The sequence below is a fragment of the Heterodontus francisci genome, chromosome 1, assembly GCF_036365525.1.
Source record: "Heterodontus francisci isolate sHetFra1 chromosome 1, sHetFra1.hap1, whole genome shotgun sequence".
In the NCBI taxonomy this organism is placed as follows: Eukaryota; Metazoa; Chordata; class Chondrichthyes; order Heterodontiformes; family Heterodontidae; genus Heterodontus; species Heterodontus francisci.
In genome coordinates this window covers 210,086,017-210,095,800 of record NC_090371.1, presented here as the reverse complement: position 1 = coordinate 210,095,800, position 9,784 = coordinate 210,086,017, and positions in this window count along the sequence as shown.

Sequence of the window (9,784 nt, the reverse complement as noted above, 5' to 3'; positions counted from 1 at the left end):
ACCAGGTCTCAACTGGAGCTGCCTGGTTACACATACAATGGTTACGCATAGGGGGCAAAATTGGACTGCGCACGAAAATTAGCATGGAGATCACGAAGAGCAATTAATCTGTGTCTGTTGCTTCCAATGCAGGCAGCACACAAACTTTATGTTGTCTGCTCATTTAATTGATCATAGCATGCAGCTCTGTGCTAAACATGTTGTTGAGTGGCTGCATGCCTCAGCAGGGGTCCTAAGTTCGGAAGAGGCTTGTATCACTTAAAACTGCCCTGTACAACTTATAGCCAGCCTACACCTCTTTAAAGGGTAGGTGCATTCTGCCTGGAGCAAGTATTGGAATAGGCTTGGGAAGAAAGTCTGCGCTGCAAGAAAAGTGACTAAGGGCAGAGCAGGAGACAGAGTGGGCTCCAAGGTTCTCAGACACTATACAGGAGACCTTAATGCAGGAGGCGGATAGGACGGGTGATGTCCTCCAGGAGGCCCTCCAGACAGACATAGCTAATGGAGTGGGACCAGATAGCTGGCGCAGTCAATGCCAGCAGTACAGCCCCAAGAACCTGGACTGCCACAAGAAGTTCAATGACCTCACACAAGTGGTTAAGATCAGTGAATGCATCGTCAAATGCCACATCCTACCAACTGCACCACCAGCCTCACATACTGCTCAATTCACCACACTCGCATCACTCACCTACCAACAATCTCTAACAATCAAGACTCATACCTAACATTCATAGCTTCACCCTCACACAAATAACATTGAGGCAAGCCTCACAGCTTGTGCACACTGCCAACTATTCAACCATGACAGCCACATCACCCAAACACATTGCACCACACTCACTGACACCCTTACCTCTCTCTTGCAGGACAAAGTGGCACATAACTGGAGGCAGCAGCACCTGACCAGCGGGGTAAGGCACGGCTGCACGTCTTTACTCCCCTGGAGAAGACAGTGTTCACCATTATTGGACCGACCATTACTGAGGCCATGGTCAGTGGTGGGGCTGAAACTATTGAAGATGACAGGATACTCATACGAACATACGAATTAGGAGCAGGAGTAGGCCACTCAGCCCCTCGAGCCTGCTCCGCCATTCAATAAGTTCATAGCTGAACTGATTACTCCACATTTCCACCTACCCCCAATAAGCTTTCACCCCCTTGCTTATAAAGAATCTATCTACCTCTGCCGTAAAAATATTTGAGGAAGAGAATTCCAAAGACTCACGACCCTCTGAGAGAAAAAACTTCTCCTCATCTCTGTCTTAAATGGGCGACCCTTTATTTTTAAACAGTGACCCCTAGTTCGAGATTCTCCGACAAGGGAAACATCCTTTCCACATCCACCCTGTCAAGACCCCTCAGGATCTTATATGTTTCAATCAAGTTGCCTCTTACTCTTCAAAATTCCAACGGATACAAGCCTGTCTAATCTTTCCTCGTAAGACAGCCCACCCATTCCAGGTATTAGTCCAGTAAACCTTTTCTGTACTAACTCCAACGCAATTACATACTTAATCCTCCTTCTCACTTCCTCGCCATCCCACAATCTCTTCTGATTTATCAGCTGTAAATGGTGTAATCATGCGCTTCTTGCTTAACCCCTTCCCTCACCACAATTCTAATCCTTGTGCTTTTCTCCTTTCAGGTACCCAAGACCAACAATCTGGCCAGGCAGTGATGGAAGAGAAAGAGATTCAAGAGCAGAATGACAGTGATGAAGAAAAAACAGCACCACTCGCTCCCCACACTCACTGCTACCAGCTCAGATACTATCACTGCATCTACATCAGAAAATAGTTTAGATCGGCAAAATCTGCATGAGGTGAGACAACGGGCACAAGTGGCCTGCAGCTGCGTCAGATGACAAGGGTAGCACAAGTGCCAGCTTGCCGGAAGGTGAGGTCACATGGGTTCTACTGCAGGGGACTCTGATGCGGACTTTGATGGGCAGCATATAGAAGATGGCTGATGGGTATGCACACTGAAATGCTATGTGCATTGGCATGCCTGTCAGAAAGCCTATGGTCAATGTAGGGGGCATGCAGAAATCCAGCATCAGCTTCACACAGGGTTCCTCCACAGCAGTCCAGGCAGCAGAAGCATTGCTTAATCACCCCAATGATCTGCTCAATCAAATTTTGTGTGGCGGCATGCCTTTTATTATAGACATGCTGCCCACATGTGCATGGGCTGCACACCAGTGCCTTAATTGCCTGGCAGAACAACCCAAGGTTGCAACTCAAGAAGGCAGTATGCCAACAGTTCAAGGATCACGTCTAAAAGTAAATCTGGAAGATAAAGGGCATGTGGTGGGAAGAGAAAGCCGGAGAGATCCAACAGTATGCTGATCATCACAACATGCAAAGCTTTTCTGAAGCCACCAGGGCCATCTGGACACCGAAGTCAAGTGGACAAAATGTCCTTTGTTTACAGGATGGCATTTCTCTAACAATGTTATCCGTAAATGCTGGAAAGAACATTTTGAACAACTCCTCAACCATGACTCGACATTGTGATAGCCTCCAGGCTATCCCCTTATGCCCTGTGTTAGAATCCATGGGTGAATCACCATCGATGGGAGAGCTGCAACAAGCAATCGAACAGATGGAAAACAACAAAACAAAACATGATATTCCAGCTGAGGTCTTCAAAGCCGGCGGACTTTTGCTCACATCAAGACTCCATGTCCTCCTCATCCTACAGATTTGGGAGGTGTTACAACCAGATGTGAAAGGTGTTGAGGGGTCTGTTACGATCTTCATCTGGTCTTATTGTAACAGCGTTTAATTTTAAACACGCTGTGTTTTGAGCTCCCCTTTTTGTGAACCCTTGTTCACAGTTTTCCAATTATAAGACAAAGAAACCAATTCACACAGGCTTTCTCAGGTTGAAAGAAGAAAGATGAAATTTTACGAAAAAAAACTCTAATGCGGTTCACGCCTTCGGATATATGACACGGCCACGCTAGCATGCACACGCGATATCACATGCAGATAGGGACAGAAAAAAGAAGAAAATATAGTAGAGAGGTGTTTGAGGCAATATCTTGATACGGTGCTTCGAGCTCACTGTAGTCCTTTTGTAAGTAGTCTTGCTTTTCATTGGGGCCCAGTAGTCTTCTTAAAACCTTGTTCATGTAGGAAACCTTTCTCTCTTTGAGTTTCATGTGTTTTCACAAGATTCAGTTCCATGGGAAGGAGATGGAAGCAAGCAGACAGGAGAGACTGTAATTCTTGCTTCAGTTCCAGGAGAGATCTTTACTCCATGATCACACAGCTTTGTCTCTTTTCAAAATCTGCTTTTCCAGTTTAAAACTCTCCTAGTTGGCCAGCAGGTGGTCACGTGACTGACTGGTTTGACCAGGACTCTTCTGTGTATTATATTCTGTTCCCTTTGTTTCCACATTGTCGGGTACGATGCAAAAATATCTTTCCAGTCAGAGGCTTGCAATTTTTAAGTTTTAATGTTCATATGGTGAAATAATGTGTGCCTCAGTCTTGGCAGGTGGGGGGTTTGCCTGACAGGGGAAAAAGAACTCCACCCCCAACTTTAGCAATGTGACAATTATACCTATCTTCAAGAAGGGAGATAAATCATGCTGTGGAAACAATCAAGGGACTTACCTCTTGTCCATAATAGGGAAAATCCTGACACGCATTCTCCTGAATTGCATACTTCGTGCGGCTGAGGAAATCCTCCCAGACGAACAATGTAGCTTTAGGCCTACCAGAAGAACATCTGACATGGGGCTGGATTTAGGCCTGTCGTTGGGGATCCCGGTACTGGGCCAAAACGGCGAGGGGAACTCCACCTTGGTCTATCGGAGCACCCCCTCCCCCCTATCACCACCCCCCTACCCCCAGCGCCCTGGCGTGATTCAATGGTGCTCAGGCACTTAAGTGTCCAGCGCTGGGATCCCCATCCCTTTAAAGACAGGGATCCTGCCTCCAAGAGCAGCTGGCCAATCAGAGGGATCGTGGCCAGTATTGCAGGAGGCCTGGGAGCAGGCCCAGTGCTGGAAACCAGGACAGGTGGTAAGTGAGGTACTGATGCCGCGGCCAGTACAACAGGCCCTGGCGATGTGCGGGGAGGGGAATGGGGACAAAGGGTGTGCAATGAGTCCGGGATGGGGTGTGTTAGGAAAGGTGGGGTGTTTGCCCATTGGAACACTCCGTGGGCCACAGATTGCCCATTGAGGGCACCCCCCCCACCCTTCCAACACCCCTAGCCTGCAGAGAAGTTACCTCGTTTCACTGGGCGACCTCCCGGCATGGGGGAGGAACCCGCCACTGGCTTAATTCCAGTGGTGGCAGGAAGAGGCCTTAAGTGGCTACAGAGTGGCCACTTAAGGGCCTCAACTGACCTCTGGGCGCGAAGGCCATCATCGGCCTTTTCCGTCCCGGACTTTATCACGGTGAAAGGGGAAGACAATGGGCCCTCCGCCCCCTGCTGCAATTCTATAGCCCCCCCGCCCCACCTCCTAGCCTATTTCTGGGGGGGTATTGACATGTGTGAAGTCAATGGCACCCTACACAATGGGGGAGCATGCAATCATCGTGAAGCAGTGTGCAATCTTCGTGAAGCAGCCTGCTTGCTCCATACAAAGCGTCAGTGACCTCTCTTTTGCAACAATGGGTTGTTACGCCAATATGTTTTGTTGAATGATCATTTTTTTCGTCCACTGACTGGAGATCTGAATTTATGTTTTTTTAAAAGATGTTTTTTAAAAGACAAGCTGCCAGCAAAGTCATCCTTTCAGTTTAAGATGATCACCTAATTTGCAGCACTGTATCCTACACTGGAGAGAGACGAAATGTCTGCTAATTTCCCAGCAAGAACCAAGACCCAGGAAGTTTAAACGAACGATCCATTCTTTCAGCAAGTAGAGAAATACTGTTAACTGCTATGTTTTGAATCACTGAGTGACTGTTAAGTAACAAGTCCCTCTCCATCTATAGTTTTAAGCTGTTTTTTGCAGGGTACTTGCAGGTGGTGGTGTTCCCTTACATTTGCTGCCCTTGTTCTTCTAGCTGGTAAGAGGTCGTGGGTTTGGAAGGTGCTGTCTAAGGAGCCTTGGCGCGTTGCTGCAGTGCATCTTGTAGATGGTACACACTGCTGCCATTGTGCAGCGCTAGTGGAGGAAGTGAATGTTTGTCAATGGGGCGCCAATCAAGCGGGCTGCTTTGTCCTGGATGGTGTCAAGCTTCTTGAGTGTTGTTGGAGCTGCCAACCATCCAGGCAAGTGGAGAGTATTCCATCACACTCCTGACTTGTGCCTTGTAGATGGTAGACAGGATTTGAGGAGTCAGGAGGTGAGTTACTCACCGCAGGATTCCTAGCCTCTGATATGCTTATGTAGCCATGGTATTTATATGGCTACTCCAGTTCAGTTTCTGGTCAATGGTAATCCCGAGGATGTTGATATTGGGAGATTCAACGATTGTAATGCCATTGAATGTCAAGGGGAGATGGTTAGATTGTCTCTTGTTGGAGATGGTCATTGCCTGGCACTTGTGTGGCACGAATGTTACTTGCCAATTATCAACCCAAGCCTGAATACTGTTCCAGGTCTTGCTGCATTTCTACAGGGACTGCTTCAATATCTGTGGAATCGCGAATGGTGCTGAACATTGTGCAATCATCAGCGAACATCCCTACCTCTGACCTTATGATTGAAGGAACGTCATTGATGAAGCAGCAGTTGGGCCTAGGACACTACACGGAGGAACTCCTGCAGTGATGTGCTGGAGCTCAGATGATTGACCTCCAACAACCATCTTCCTTTGCGCTAGGTATGACTCCAATCAGCAGAGAGTTTTCCCCAGATTCCCATTGACTTCAGTTTTACTAGGGCTCCTTGATGCCAAAATCGCTCAAATGCTGCTTTGATGTCACGAGCAGTCACTCTCACCTCACCTCTGGAGTTCAGCTCTTTTGTCCATGTTTGAACCAAGGCTGTAATGAAGTCAGGAGCTGAGTGGCTCTGGCGGAACTCAAACTGAGCATCACTGAGCAGGTTACTGCTAAGCAAGTGCCGCTTGATAGCACTGTCGACGACACTTTCCATCACTTTACTGATGATTGAAAGTCGACTGATGGGGCGGTAATTGGCCGGGTTGAATTTCTCCTGCTTTTTGTGTCCAGGACATACCTAGACAATTTTCCACATTGCCGGGTAGATGCCGGTGTTGTAGCTGTACTGGAACAGCATGGCTAGGGGCGCGGCAAGTTCTGGAGCACAGGTCGTCAGTACTATTGCCGGAATATGGTCAGGGCCCATAGCCTTTGTAGTATCCAGTGCCTTCAGTCGTTTCTTGATACCTCGCTAGTGAATCGAATTGGCTGAAGTCTGGCATCTGTGATGCTGGGGACTTCAGGAGGATGCTGAGATGGATCATCAACTCAGCACTTCTCGCTGAAGATTGTTGCAAATGCTTCAGTCTTATCTTTCGCACTGATGTGCTGGGTTCCCCCATCATTGAGGATGGGGATATTTGTGGAGCCACCTCCTCCAATTAGTTGTTTAATTGTCGACCACCATTTACGACTGGATGTGGCAGGACTGCAGAGCTTAGATCTGATCCGTTGTTTGTGGGATTGCTGAGCTCTGTCTATTGCATGCTGCTTACGCAGTTTGGCACGCATGTAGTCCTGTGCTGTAGTTTCACTAGGTTGACACCTCATTTTGAGGTATGCCTGATGCTGCTCTTGGCATGCCCTCCCGCACTCTTCATTGAACCAGGGTTGGTCTCCAGGCTTGATTGTAGCGATAGAGTGGGGAATATGCCGGGCCATGAGGTTACAGAGATTGTGGTTGAGTACAATTTTGCTGCTGCTGAAGGCCCACAGCATCTCTTGGATGCCCAGTTTTGCATTGCTAGATCTTTTCAAAGTCTATCCCATTTAGCATGGTGGTAGTGCCACAAAACACGATGGAGGGTATCCTCAATGTGAAGGCAGGACTTTGTCTCCACAAGGACTGTGCGGTGGTCACTCCTACCAATATTGCGACAGGCAGATTGGTGAGGACGAGGTCAAGTATGTTTTTCCCTCTTGTTGGTTCCCTCATCATCTGCCGCAGACCCAGTCTAGCAGCTATGTCCTTTAGGACTCGGCCAGCTCGGTCAGTAGTAGTGCTACCGAGCCACTCTTGGTGATGGACATTGAAGTCCCCCACCCAGAGTACATTCTGCACCCTTGCCACCCTCAGTGCTTCCTCCGTGGTGATCAACATGGAGGAGTACTGATTCATCAGCTGAGGGAGGATGGTAGGTGGTAATTAGCAGGAGGTTTCCTTGCCCATGTTTGATCTGATGCCATGAGACTTCATGGGTCCAGAGTCGATGTTGAGGACTCCCAGGTTAACTCCTTCCTGCCTGTATACCACTGTGCCACCGCCTCTGGTGGGTCTGTCCTGCTGATGGGAGAGGACATACCCGGGCATGGTGATGGCAGTGTCTGGGACATTGTCTGTAAGGTATGATTCCATGAGTATGACTATGTCAGGCTGTTGCTTGACTAGTCCATGGGACAGCTCTCTCAACTTTGGCACAAGCCCCCAGATGTTAGTCAGGAGGACTTTGCAGGATCAACAGGGCTGGGTTTGCAGTTGTCATTTTCGGTGCCTAGGTCGATGCCAGGTGGTCCGTCCGGTTTCATTCTGTTTTATTGACTTCGTAGCAGTTAGATACAACTGAGTGGCCATTTCAGAGGGCACTTAAGAGTCAACCACATTGCTATGGGTCTGGAGTCACATGTAGGCCAGACCAGGTAAGGACAGCAGATTTCTGTCCCTAAAGGACATTAGTGAACCAGATAGGTTTTTACAACAATCGACAGTGGTTTCACGGACATCATTAGACTAGCTTTTAATTCCAGATTTATTAATTGAATTCAAATTCCACCTTCTGCTGTGGTAGGATTCGAACCCATGTCCCCAGAGAAATACCCTGGGTCTCTGGGTTACTAGTCCAGTAACAATACCACTACACCACCACCTCCCATGCTCCCTGAATGGCCTGGGTGAATATGGCCTCCTGTTTAGAGCCCTTTTCCTCTTCCGTCATCTTCCAGCAGCTTGTCCCCCTCTGTGTAGCCTCTGCTTATTTGCCCTGTCATGCTGTAGTCCAAGGAGATGCAAGCTATTGTACCCATCAGTTTTGTGCAGAACCCTTGAAGTCAGGACTACGTCCTTCAGCAAGAGCAAAATACTGCGGATGCTGGAAATCTGAAATGAAGACAGAAAATGCTGGAAAGACTGGCGAGAGAAACAGAATTAACATTTCAGGTTGATGACCTTTGATCAGAGGGAAGATAATATTTGGGACTGTCGGTGAGGGGGATCTGGGGTTGCGCTTACTGGTACTGCAGTTGGCTGAGTCAATCACAGACAGAAAAGGGATGTGTTCATTGACTCCTCCCTGCGTCCTCAGAATGTTTCTGATGCAAGGTTATCGACATGAAACATTAACTTCCTTTCTCTCTCCACAGATGCTGCCAGACCTCATAAATATTTCCCGCATTTTCTGTATTTATTTCAGAGTCCTTCAGCACATGCCACACCCTTCCCTGTAGACTTCAGCAATCATGGTTTTCAAAAGGGTATTGAATAACTATCTGTAGAAAAAAAAATTGCAGGGTTATCGGGAAAAGGTATGGGAGTGGGACTAGCTGCATTGGTTCTGCAGAGAGCTGGCATGGGCAAAATGGCCTCCTTCTGTGCTGTAACCATTCTATGATTCTATTTATAACAGTACAAACCACCAAACACTTCTACAGACCTAGCAACCGTGAGTAGAAAGCAATCAGCAACGAACCTGTCAGAAGCTCCATCGAAAGAGGGGTGATGAGGTGGTGATGGATTCCTTCGTGCTGCTTTTTTTTCTTTCATGAGATGTGAGTGTCACTGGCAAGATCAGCATTTGTTGCCCATCCCTAATTGCCCTCGAAAGGGTGGTGGTGAGCTGCATTCTCGAACTGTTGCAGTCCATGTGGTGTAGGTACACCCATAGTGCTGTCAGGAAGGGAGTTCCAGGATTTTGACCCAGTGACGGTTAAGGAACAGCAGGGGAATCGATCCAAGTCAGGATGCTGTGTGAGTTGGAGGGGAACTTGCAGGTGCTGGTCTTCCCCTGCATCTGTTGCCCTTTTCCTTGTAGTGCAATCGGCCATTTCTTGATATCACGTGGAGTGAATTGAATTGGCTTAAGACATCTGTGATGCTGGGGACCCCAGGAAGATGGCTTGCTCAGCCATATCAGAGGGCAGTTAAAAGTCAACCACATTGCTATGGGTCTGGAGTCACACATAGGTCAGACCAGGTAAGGATGGCAGCTTTCCTTCCCTAAAGAACATTAGTAAACCACATGGGCTTTTATGACAATCAGATAGTTTCATGGTCACCATTAGTGAGACTAGTTTCTTATTCCACCAGCTGCAGTGGTGGGATTTGAACTCGTGTCCCCAGAGCTGAACACATGTTTCGCTGTGCAAGGTTAGGAGAGGGCATTAGCTGGAGTGGTGAGCTCTGATATGGTATCGATGGCATCAAATCAGCTTTATATGCTGATTGACATCACAATCTGTCTACTCTATATGCCTTCATCAAAATGGCATCCAGCGTGGCTGGCACCAGTCATGTGCAAGCATGCACTCGCCATGGATGCCATTCTGGAATAAAAATGGCACCCATACTGTGATAATTGGGATGTTATGCAAACAAATTTCATGGCCATATTGTGCACACTGTGTATGTTTGCTTATTAGATATCATGGGCTG